Source organism: Notamacropus eugenii, chromosome 2 (genome assembly GCF_028372415.1).
Source record: "Notamacropus eugenii isolate mMacEug1 chromosome 2, mMacEug1.pri_v2, whole genome shotgun sequence".
NCBI lineage: Eukaryota > Metazoa > Chordata > Mammalia > Diprotodontia > Macropodidae > Notamacropus > Notamacropus eugenii.
Window position 1 is genome coordinate 13416677 of NC_092873.1, and position 12885 is coordinate 13429561.

The following is a 12885-nucleotide window of genomic DNA, read 5'->3' on the forward strand; positions in this document are numbered from 1 at the left end:
CCAGTCTCCCTTATCTTGTGTCATTCATCGTCCTCATCTGATATCTTTATCATGCAAGACTTCTTTATCTTGCAAGACTTACTCTAGATCTCCAACCACCATAAGGAAAGTCTAAAATCATCCTATATAAATTTGATCCATTTCCTATATCAGTGCCTTTTAGCTCCTTGCTAAATCTCAGGTCCACTGCTTTTGGGTCAACAAAGCTCACAATGACTACAGAGAAGGTCTAAGTGAATTCTTTCACACCTGAACCAGATCTAACAATTCTAAACTTCATCCATGGGAAGGCTTCCTACACTTGGGGTAGATAACCCAAACTCACTGATGGCTCTGAAATCCCTCAACCTGGTCTAGCTCATCTGCCAAGATTGTTTACTGGGATGAGGCCACTCTACTGGCTGCAGCTTCTCGAAGTCCCTGGTAACAGTTGGGTGACTGATGGACCCCAGAGGTGGATGAGCACCATGCAAAGGGTTGGGCAGCCTCAGGCTCTGGGCTAAGCACAAAAGAAAGGCAAAAACAGTCTGTGACCTCCCAAAGCTCCCATTTTATTGGAGAGAATTTGGGGAACTGCTACAGAGCAGGATACTGTATGTGGAAGGGAGTCTAAGGCAAGAAAACTGGAGAAGCTCGTTAGACAGAGTGGGCCTTGAGAGGCCTTCATCAGAGCAGGGGCTCTGGAGCCAAAGGGGGCAGTCTGTCCAGAGGGGCAATGGCCCATCATGGAAAATGGTGAGTTCATCCTTTTCAGAAGTATTCATTCCAAAGCTGTACAGGGACTCCTTGGGGATGTCCTGGAGTGGATCCTTCTCAGGTACAGGTTGAGGCCTCTGTAGTCTCTTGCCAGGTGAGGTTTCAAGATTCTCTCCTTGGTATGGTTTGCAAACGACCAGTTCTGAGCCCTGTAAATACCCACTTTTGGTTAAAGGAAGAGGCAGAAGGGGGCTGTCTGGACTGGCTTCCATCCCACCCCAGGGCCCCATCTTTAACTGAGCCCATCTAGCAATCCCCTGGGAGTGGCCTTGGCTTGCTGAAGGCAGGTTCCAGGGCCAGGCCTAGTGATGGACTGTGCATCTGCTGTCCAAGGACCAGCCTGGCACAGAGAAGAGTCCTGCAGCTGGGCTGTCCACAGTGGGGATGGATTATTTGGGTCATGGCAGGTGCTGAAGGGCAACTCCCCCTGGTTCTGGAGAGGTCTGATTAATGGCCTTGTAGGGACAGAGAGTCCTAGCCTGGTGAAATCTGAAATATTCCTACAACTCATCCTGATAAAATCTGAGGGCCTTGGAATGTGCTCCATAATAGCATTTCAATTACTTCAATTCAATAGTATTTTGATTAAGGACCTATAGTTTATGTTGGAGAAAGACCAGCAGGCTCTGCTTTCAAGGAGCTGCCACATCGGTAATCCAGGGCAGGATGGGGAAAGGGGGGTGGGGAGGGGCAGAAAGTCCAAGGAGAGAGTCAGAGTCTTTGGGACTGGGCCCCTCAGGTAAGACTTGGGGCAAGACTGAGCCAGGAAGGAAGTGAGAGGAGGCTAGGGGCAGCCTGGGGAGGGGCTGTCTAAGGGCCAGGGCCATCCTTCAGGTAGAGGAGGTCAGGGGAAGGCCAGGTGGTGTGATAGAGGGAGGTGGGCCTGAGTTTGACTTTCTGCCACTTTGTGCATATGTAACCCTGGACAAGCTGTTTCTTCTCTCTAGGTCTCATTTTGTTCCTCTATAAAATGAATTGTTCAGTTGTGTCTGACTCTTTGTGGTCCCATTTTGGGTTTTCTTAGAATGATATTGGAGTGGTTTGCCATTCCTTTCTCTGGCTCATTTTACAAATGAGGAAACGGAGGCAGATAGGGTTAAATGACTTGCTCAGGGTCACACAGCTAGTAAGTATCATAGGCTGGATTTGAATTTTCCCTGGTGGCAAGGGTAGATGAGAATAATTTCTCCCAATGCCCATGGAGGGTCCTGAAGTCCCTAGAGCCTGGTCAGACATCAAAAACTCCAAGGTCACGACTGCATCCTGGGCCATCACTGTCATCCTGACTCTTGAGGGGGACATCGATGACTGAAAGGGAGAGCAAGGTCAATGACTTTGTACCACCGACTCCCACCTAAATCCAATCCGCACGCAAGTCAACACACTGCCCACTGACGTCATCGGTCCTCTTCAAAACTAAGGCTGACCAACAACGTTACTGGCAACTTTTATGCCCTAGTTCAGTGAGCAAAGACCATGACAAAAAGTTGCTCTGGGTGAAGTAAAGGTGTTTCAGTGAATCTGTATTTTGTTGGTGTTGTTGAGTCATTTAATTCGCATCCAACTCTCTGAGACCCCGTTTGAGGTTTTCTTGGCAGAAATCGTGGAGCGATTTGTCATTTCCTTCTCCAGCTCATTTTACAGATGAGAAAACTGAGGCAAGTGGGGTAAAGTGACTTGTCCAGGGTCACACAACTAGTGAGTGTCTGAGACCAGATTTGGACTCAGGAAGATGAGTCTTCTTGCCTCTAGGCCCAACAGACTGAGTATATAGCATAGCTAGGTGGCCCAGTGGATAGATTCCTGGGCTTGGAGTCAGGAAGACTCATCTTCTCCCAAGTTAAAATCTGGCCTCAGGCACTTAGCAGCTATGTGACCCTGGGCAAGTCACTTCAACCTGTTTGCTTTGGTTTCCTAGTCTGTAAAATGAACTGAAAAAGAAAATGGTAAACCAGTCTAATATCTTTGCCAAGAAAACAACGAATCAGGCTGAAACAACTCAATACCAACAAAGTTCTACCTGACCCAACTGGGAAGCTTGAGCCTAGACCTTGGTGGCATGGTGGATAGGGCCATGGACTTGTAGTTTGGAAGACCTGAGTTTGAGTCTTGCCTCAGATACTTACTAGCTGTGTGACCCTGGGCAAGCCACTTAATTTCTGTTTGCCTTGGTTTCCTCATCTGTAAAATGGGGATGATAATAGGGAAAGAAAGGGCATAAGCATTTATAGAGTGATAACCATGTGCTGGGCACTTTTGTAAGTGCTTTACAAATATCAACTCTTTTGATCTGGTAAAAGGACCTACCTCATCAAGTCATTGTAAGGGTTAAATGTAAAGTGCTTGGCAAACCTCAACACTGAGAGGAATGCTCCTTATTATTCTGTTTCACAGGGTTGTTATGAGGACCAAATGAGATCACACATCAGGTGCTTTTCAAACCTTAAAGATTTATGTAAATATTATTTATATGTATTATTTTATAACATTTTTATATGTAATATATATTATATATGTAATATGCATAATGCATATTATGTTATATAATAAGCTTATATAAATATTAACTGTTAATTTTTATTAAGCATGAGCTCCGTGTGATACTATAATATGTGACTGTTTTCTGAGGATCTGCCTAAAGTCCCGTGGCCAGGTTGGACAAAGGATGATGCTGTTTTTTCAGCAGTGGCCATTCCCGGAGACCCCTGTCTTGTTGTTATTTGAGCTGTTCCGACTCTTCATGACCCTATTTGGGGTTTTGTTGGGAGTTGCCATTTCCTTCTCCAACTCATTTTATAGGTGAGGGAACTGAGGCAAATAGGGTGCAGTGACTTACCCAGGGTCTCATAGCTAGTAATTGAGTTCAGAATTGAATTGAAGATGAATCTCCCTGACTCTAGTGCACTATGGCACCACCTGACTGCCCACTAAGATATAGAGGTGTTGGAATCCAGGCATCTGCACTGGGGAAGAAGGAAGGGGCAACTTTCCATCTACGGAATCACAGGTCATTCAACTAAATTTTTATTAAGCACCTATTTTGCGACAACTAAGTGGTGCAGTGGATAAAGCACCAGCCCTGGAATTCATCTGAACTTGAATTCAAATCCAGCCTCAGACACTTGCTAGCTGTGTGACCCTGGGCAAATCACTTAACCCTGATTGCCTCAAAAGGAAAACAATACAAAACACCTGCTTTCAGCTGTAGTGCTTAGCATAGTGACCTGGCCTATAGCAGATACTTCCTATTGATTGATTGCCAGACCATGAGCTGGGTATCTTAAGAGATACAGAGAACTCAGGTTGCTCATTATATTCTACTAGGAGGACGTGAGACCTGTAAATAAACCACTCCAGTAGAGGCATAAGAGGATCCCACAAAGGATTCTGGGTCAGGCTGGAGGAGGGGATCTCTCCAATGGACCATTTCCAACTTTGCCTTGACTCCGCCATGTTGGTTTGTGTTCACCTCCCTCTTACAAGACCTTTGTCTGAGTTATCATTTCATAAGTTCATGGATCCAGAGTTGGAAGAGGCCTCCAAGGTCATCTGATCTAATGGCCGCTTCTTATAGAGAGGTTCAGATACTTGCCAAGGGTCATGTCCAACCTGATTCCTTCCAACTCCAACTGTCATTCTGAACACCTGTGCTTCTCTTCCTTGCTGCAATGAGTTCTTGGAGGGTGCTTGTGTGGGTTTCCTATAAACAGGAAAGAAAACACTGGACAGACACCCCCTGGTCACTCGAGGAGCCCCATAGCTGGGGAACATCTGGTCGAGCCTGACATAGGGAGATTCCATCTCAGGTTAATTTCTGTCTGAAAGTTTGCCTTGGGATACTGCTGTCAGATAAGCCTGTGACCTGTCTCCTGAAGATAGAATCTGAACTCAGTATTTTTTTCCTTTTTTCATGACGCAGCTTCTGCTGACAGACTCTCAGACTTACTGGGAATAAAATCCGTGGAATGTGGTCACATGGTCTACCCATCTAAGTGCCTTTCTTTAAATAAAACCCTTCCAAGGCCCTTATGGGTTTTTCGCTCCTTCTATTTTTTGCCTTTCTTTCTATCCTCGGCACTTAGTCCAGTATGTGGCATACAGCAAGCACTTAAAAGATGCTTGTTACTTGAATGAATGGGGTCATTATGGATAAGGCTGGTAAGGAGTCCAAGGCTGGCCCTCATGAGCTCTGCCATACAGTTTTGTCAGTGGCATCATGGGCCAAGGTCAAGTTTTCCAGCTCAGTGGGGCTGGGAGTACGTGTGTGAGCTCTCAGACTCCAGGGCCACTGGGGCACTCTAAGCAGCCTTATGTGAATTGTTCTCTACCAGGAACAGAGTATATTAGAGTGGTCTATCTCTCTAGGGATAAGATATCAATTTCTGCTAAGCAAAGCACCCAGTTCTCAGTATCAAGATATCCAGGAAATCAGATTTCTTGATAGACTCAGAGATAAAAGAAATGGAAGATTTCATGAAATCAGTCACTGAGGCTCTATGAGGCTGATGAAACTTTCCTGTTTCCCCACAGAGAATAAAGGGTATCAAAGCACAGGGAACCCCTCAGAGCTCTGCTCTCAGACAAGAGGTGGTGAGGACCAAGTTTCATCAGCAGCAACCACCCCAGTGATCTGTTTCACTCAGGCCACATTTTCCATTAATACTGTCCACAGGGAAATGGGCCAACAGAGCCTCCATGAGATACATTTTCCTGGGAACATCCAATTGAGAGATAGCACTCCTTAACAACTCAGCTGTTTGGGCCAGCTTCTAGCCTCTTTTCCCTTCTTCCTGAAGTCTGAACTGCTTTTGGAGTGAAAAATACTTTGGACATAAAAGGGAGCTGAAATGTAGGGGACAGGGAAGAAGATGGGAAGGGATCTCCATGCAGGAGTCCTTAGAGTCATTAGTCAGAAGCATGGGGGAAGGGGGCAGAACAGGGTTGGGGAATGAATCACGACTGGCCTCCTTCCAAAATGGAGGCCTCAGAAGGAACTGACCCAAGGGAGGAAGGAGACAGGAGGGCAGAAGGATATTGCAGAATAAGAAGGGCCTGGGGCACTGAGGCAACAAGGCGCTTGAGTCATTGTGACAACATCCTTGGAGTCAGAGAAGGGAGCCCAGAAGGCTGACCTGGGTCCATCCCCCCAAAGTACCTCATAAGGCACCAGTGGTATTATACCATCATAACAACTCAAGATGCTTATTATGACTGGTCTGGTCATAACAGAATGAGTCAGGAAGGCCTGAGTTCATACCCTGGCATCACATACTAACTGGCAGATTTTGGCAAGGTCTGCCTCAGTTTCCTCATCTTTAAAAGGAGAAGAAGAACTCCTATCTCTCAAAGTTGTTGTGAGGATAAAATGAGATAACAATTATAAAGTTCCTTGTAAACCTTAAAGTACCATTTATAAATGTGAACTTTTGTCATTGTTTATATAACTAATCGGTGAATGTGAATTTATTAAGAGCTTGCTGGATGCCATTCACTATGCTGACATTCTAAGGGAGGAGACATTAGGAGTAACTGGGCACCTATAAGATATGTACAGAGTAAATGGAAAGTCATCTCAGAGAGGAAGGCTCTAGCAGTTAGGAGACTGGGAAAGGTGGGCCTCTAGAAGGTGAGATCGAAGGGGCCTCTGGAAGGAAGTTAGCAAGTGAAAGGTGATGAGGGACAATTCCAGGTATAGAGGACAGCCTGTGCAAAGGCACAAAGATGGGAGATTGAGTGTTGTCTGCCAGGAACAAGTAACCAGATTATAAATGATATGTAACAAGACCGGAAACCTGGGAAGGGTCCAGGTTATGAAGAGTTTTGAATGCCAAGTTGAGGCATTACTATTAGATTCTGGGAGTAATGGGGCACTGTTGGAGCCAACTGAACAGGGGATTTCAGGGTCAGAATTATACTTTAGGAAACTATGCTTCAGGATGGATCAGAGTCCTTGGAAATGGAAGACTGGTGGATTGGAGAGACTTGAAGTGACTGTGCTCATTCAGGTGAGAGGTGATAAAGGCCTGAATCTGGATGGTGGCTCTGTGAATGGAGAGATGCAAGAGACATTGTGAAGGCAGAAAAGACAAGGTTTGCCAGTGGGTGGCATATGTGAGGCCAGGGTGAAGGAAGTCACTGATGATGTTCAGGTTATGAACCTATGTGGTGGAATTATCAAAAGAAAGAGAAAAGTCCAGAGGAGGGGAAAGTTTTGGGGGAAAGACAATGGAGTTTGCTTTGTTCATACTAAGCTGGAGGTGTCTATGGGATACACAGCTTGAAATGTCCATTGAGTAGTGGGTAATGTGGTACTACTGCTCAAAAAAAAGTATAGATTTGGATAGAGAATATGGCTCTGACAATCATCCTTATAGAGATGACATATTTGGAGTTTCTCCGTCCATAGGTTCTAAACAATCCCACCCATTTCTTGTTGTTTTGTAGCCGATACCATGAGATTACATTGATTATCATCAAACATATATCTGTCCATTGGGGAGAAGGGGAAAGGTCTCAATTATCTGGCATTTTTCATTGTCAATACCTTTCTATGAACTGGATAGTCATTATTTGCTAGAGAGATACATTTTTGTTCTCCAGCATTTCTCTTTCAAGGTTTTTTCATGACCCACCCTCTTTGGCATGGGGCAGCTAGGTGGTGCAGTGGATAGAGCATCAGTGCAGGAGTCAAGAGGACCTGAGTTCAAATCTCACCTCAGACACTTGACATTCACTAGCTTGTGTGACCTTGGGCAAGTCACTTAACCCCAATTGCCTCATCCTGGGTCATCTCCAGTCATCCTGATGATTATCTGGTTACTGGATTCAGATGGTTCTGGAGGAAAAGTGAGGCTGGTGACCTGCACAGCCCTTCCTCACTCAAAACAAAGTCAAGTGCAACACATGTCATCATTTCTCTGATGGCATGGTCTTCTTTGACAACGAAAGTTGAACACACCCTCTTTGGCTCAATAGTTGCTATTGTATCATCCTAGCAAATTTTCATAACTTGTTATGATTCCAAAGTTGTACCTTTACATAGCATATGTTTTTAATTACTTAGCACTTAATTACATTAGATAATTACACTGCACCTACTTATAAGAACCTGATGTGGCCCCTTCCCAGATAGGAAGGATTCAGAAAGCTGGGCATGGTTGTAGGTTAGTTTGTATTTATTGAAAGCAGAATGTTAAGGCTAGAAGAGGCCTTAGAATAGTAAGTGATGGAGTACAGAGTATGAGTCTGAATGTAAGGAAGTCCTGTGTACAAACCCTACACTAGAGTTGTCACTTTGGACTAATTTAACTGCTGGAGCTGCCTCAGTTTCCTTATTTGTTAATAATAGCACCAGCCTTCAAGACTTGTTATACGGATAAAATGAGACAATATTTTTAGAAACTTTACAATTTTTACAAACCTTAAAATGCTATAACATTTGTTATTAAGCAGCTAGATGGCATAGAGTGCCAGGCTTGGAGTCATGAAGACCTGAGTTCAAATCTGGCCTCAGACAGTTACTTGCTGTGTGGCCTAGGCAAGTCACTTAGCCCTGTTTGCCTCAGTTTCCTCATCTACAAAATGAGTTGGAGGTGGAATTAGCAAAACCACTCCATTATCTTTGCCAAGAAAACCTCAAATGGGGTCACAAAGAGTCAGACAAAAATTATTATTACCTCACAAGAGCAGTTTTCAAAAAGTAGTCTGCAGACCCCTGGGGGTTCCTGATACCCTTTCAAGGGACTACATGGTCAAAACTATTTTCATAACAATACCAAGATGTTATTTGCCTCTTAAAATGCTCCTCCCTTTTTGAACTACATGTCTGTGTGACCCTAAATTTTCTATTCAACCTCAACCAAAACAACCTATCCCAACACATTGAATGTTAAAGAGACAGGAGAATCCAGCTGTCTTCTATAGTAAAAGCTATATATAAGCTATAATAATGATAACAATAAGTTATAATTTTCTATTCAGCCAGTCATTATGTTTGTAAAAATACATAAAACAATACCACTCTTCTCCATAATTTTTTTGCTTTAGAAAATATAGTTATTTCTCGAAAAAATTTTATTTGTTAATATATAATAGGCTTATTATTTCAAATGAGTTACTAAATGAACATTTTGTCAGTTTATGTGCTTTCATTTCTAATACAGTAAATATCAATAGTTATAGTTACCCATGAACATAAGATATTTGGGGTACTTAATAATTTTTAAGAGGAAAAAGGGGTCCTGAAACCAAAAAAGTTTGAGAACTCCATTGCCTTAGAACATAGAGTGTCAGTCAGGGTTGGGAAGAGCCTTGGATAACCCTTGGTGTCTAAACTTGATTCATCTAGGTCAATTTCAGGGCCCAAATTTCTTGAGTCTCTGTGACACCAAGGACATACAGGATGGGGCGTAGTGACTTGCCAGGAAGGGAAACTGGAAGACAGGGTGCCTGACCTGTTGTAAAGATTTCTGTTTGACCCAGCGCTGTTCCTCTGAAAAACACACTATACAACCTGTGGGAGGCAGTAGAGAGAATTATATCTCAAGGGTTTGGGGCCAGAGATTCAGCCATTTACCAAGAGAAAGTAGCCTCCCTTCTCTGGGCCTCAGTCTCCTCATCCGTAAAAAGGAGAGAGGTTTGGGCTGGATGACTCTAAGGTCCATTTCAGCTTTGCCTCACTTGTGATTCAGGCAGATGGAGCCTTTCACGCACTAGAGTGGGGAAGCCTAGATGCCATCTTTCCTCAGTGGTTCTATTGCCAACTCCCAGCCAATCTCTCCGAGTTTTTCGTCACTGAGGTTTGACTTTGCTTCATTAAAGGTTGACGGTCTGAGATTCAAGAAGGTAGAGAGAAGTGAGGAAGTTGCCTGCACTCTCCCCAGTTTCCCTCAGAAGCGATGTTAAATCATGTTCCTAAAAGAATTCTGGGGCAAGATAGATTCTGGAAAGATAGATTAAAAGATTAGATTAAAAATAATGTATTCCTAAAGAACGAGTGGATCAAACAACCAATCATAGAAATAATCAATACTTTGACCAAAGAGAATGACAGTAATGAGCCAACGTACCAAAATTTATGGGATGCAGCCAAAGCAGTACCCTTAAGATAAATATTGTATCTCTAAATGCTTACATGAATAAGATAGAGAAAAAGCAGATTAATGATCTGGGCATGCAGTTTAAAAAGTTAGAAAAAAGAACAAATTAAAAATCCCCAATTTAATACCAAATTAGGAATTTGAAAAATCAAAAGAGAGATTAATAGAATTGAATATAAGAAAATAATTGAATTAATAAATACAACTAAGAGCAGTTTTTATGAAAAAAACCTCAATAAAATAGAGAAACCTTTGGTTAATTTGATTTTAAAAAGGAAGAAAACCAAATTACTGGTATCAAAAATGAAAAGGGTGAATTTACCACCAATGAAGAAGAAATTAAAGCAAAAATTAGGAGAAATTTTGCCCAACTGTAAGTCTGATAATCTAAGTGAAATGGATGAATATTTACAAAAACATAAATTGCCCAGATTAACAGGAGAAATAAAATACTTAACTCCACTTTTAAAAAAAAATAGAAATTGAACAAGTCATCAGTGAATTCACTAAGAAAAAATCTCCCAGGCTAGATGGATTTACAAGTGAATTCTACCAAATACTTAAAGAACAATTATCAATACTATACAAACTATTAGGAAAAGTAGGTGAAGAAGGAATCCTATCAAATTTCTTTTATGACATGAGAATAGTGCTGATACCTAAATCAGGAGGAACCAAAACAGAGAAGGATAATTATAGACCAAATTTTAGATAAAATGTTAGCAAAGAGATTGAGGGTTATTCACTAGTATTTCCAATAAAGGTCTCATTTCTCAAATATATAGAGAACTGAGTCAAATTTGTAAGAATACAAGTCATTCCCCAGTTGATAAATGGCTAAAGGATATGAACAGGCAGTTTGCAGATGAAGAAATTAAAGCTACCTGTAGTCATAGGGAAAAATGCTCTAAATCACTCTTGATTAGAGAAATGCAAATCAAACATCTCTGAGATACCACCTCACACGTATCAGATTGCTTAATATGACAGAAAAGGAAAATGATAAATGTTGAAGAAAATATGGGAAAATTGGAACATTAATGCATTGTTGGTGGAGTTATGAACTGATCCAACCATTCTGGAGAGCAATTTGGAACTGTGCCCAAAGGGCTATTAAGCTGTGCATACGCTTTGCTCCAGCAACACCACTAATAGATTTGTATTCCAAAGAGATCACAAAAAAGGGAAAAGGACCCATATGTACAAGGATATTTATTTACAGTAGCTCTTTTTGTGGTTGCCAAGAATTGGAAATTGAGGAGATGTCCATCAATTGGGGAATGGTTGAACAAGTTATGGCATATGAATGTAATGGAATGCTATTCTGCTATAAGAAATGATGAACAGGCAGATTTCAGAAAAACCAGGAAAGACTTAGATGAGCTGATGCTGAGTGAAGTGAGCAGAACCAGGAGAACATTGTACACAGTAAAAGCAACGTTGTTCGATGACCAGCTTTGATAGACTTAGCCCTTCTCAGCAATGTAAAAATCTGAGACAATTCCAAAAGACTCATGATGGAAAATGCTATCCACATCCAGAGAAAGAACCATGGTGACTGAATGCAGAGCAAAGCAGACTATTTTTACCTTTTTGTTTTTTGTGATTTTCCCCTTCTGTTGTGATTCTTCTTTCACAACATGATTAATGTGGAGATATGTTAATGATGTATATATATGAAGTACACATATAACCTATGTAGATTGCTTGCCATCTTGGGGAGGTGGGGAGGGAGAAAAAATTTTGGAACTCAAAATTTTATTTTAAAAAATGAATGTTGAAAACCACCTTTACATGTAATTGGAAAAAAAAATAAAATACTATTAAAAAAAAAAAAAGATTGGAGGTCCGCCCTCCAAGGGTAACTCTGGGAAGCCTGACTCCACGTTTGAAGACCTTGAGTATAAAGCAAACTCAGGCCCCCTAAAATCCCCGGAGGTGTCACCGTTAGTCTCCTTAGCCTCAACTTATATGCTTTCCTTCCTGGGCACCAAATCAGCCTTGTGGTACCTCCCTTATGGGTGTCTGGGCTTTAGGGTGAGCCATGCAGTGCTCATTGTAGAATTCTCTCATTCCCTTCCAGATTCAGCAGAAGCACCACCTTCTCTCTACAAACACTTTTCTTGAGTCACCAATGGCCAAGGCCATCTCTCTCTCAACCACCACATATGTACAGATGTAGAAATTGAGGCACAGTAAGGCTTGGAGCATGAGACTTGCTCAAAGTCACAGGGGGCAGAGGTGACAAAGGTGAATTAAACCTATTTCCTATGACTCCAGAGCCAGACTTTGCTCCACTCTGCCTTAAGCTCTCAGATTCTTAGTTTCTTCATCTGCAAAATGGGAATAATACTTGTTCCTTAAATAATGGAAGCTGCTCTCCATGGACATGGAGGCTAAGGGTTGTAGATTTGATAAAACACATAAATTCCTGCCTGGGGTTAAAAAATATATCCCTAAGCTTTGGCTCTTGCACCTTCCCACTGGGTGGGGTTATCTGTTCAAATATCTTTCCACCTACTCACCTCCCGTGACCTCCTCCTCCACCTCACCTCAGCCACACACAAGATGATTGTACTCTTGGTCATGCCATCCCCTACCCATGCACTGCCTCCGTATTCATGAACCCTGAAATTCCCTGATCTGATCTTCTCCTACTGCCTGCACATATCAAACCCTGTTCTTCTATACTGAGACCTTCAATCCCTTAGTTTTCTCCCAGTCCTGCACAGGCCACAGATTCCTTCTTTCCCCTTCTTGACCCTTTGGCAAACCAGTTCAACACAATGGTCCTCCTCTTTTTGAATCTCTTGCCCCTTTATCATATCACCAATTGTACCCTGCCAAGCCTCAGCATGGTATCTCTCCCATCTGTCTGAGACACACACACACACACACACACACACACACACACACACACACACACACACCCCACACACACACACACTCATGAACAAAGGTAGAGAAGACCATTCTGCCCTAGTCTATTACAAAGTTATGCTACACACCCCCAACTGGGTCCTCACTGCTG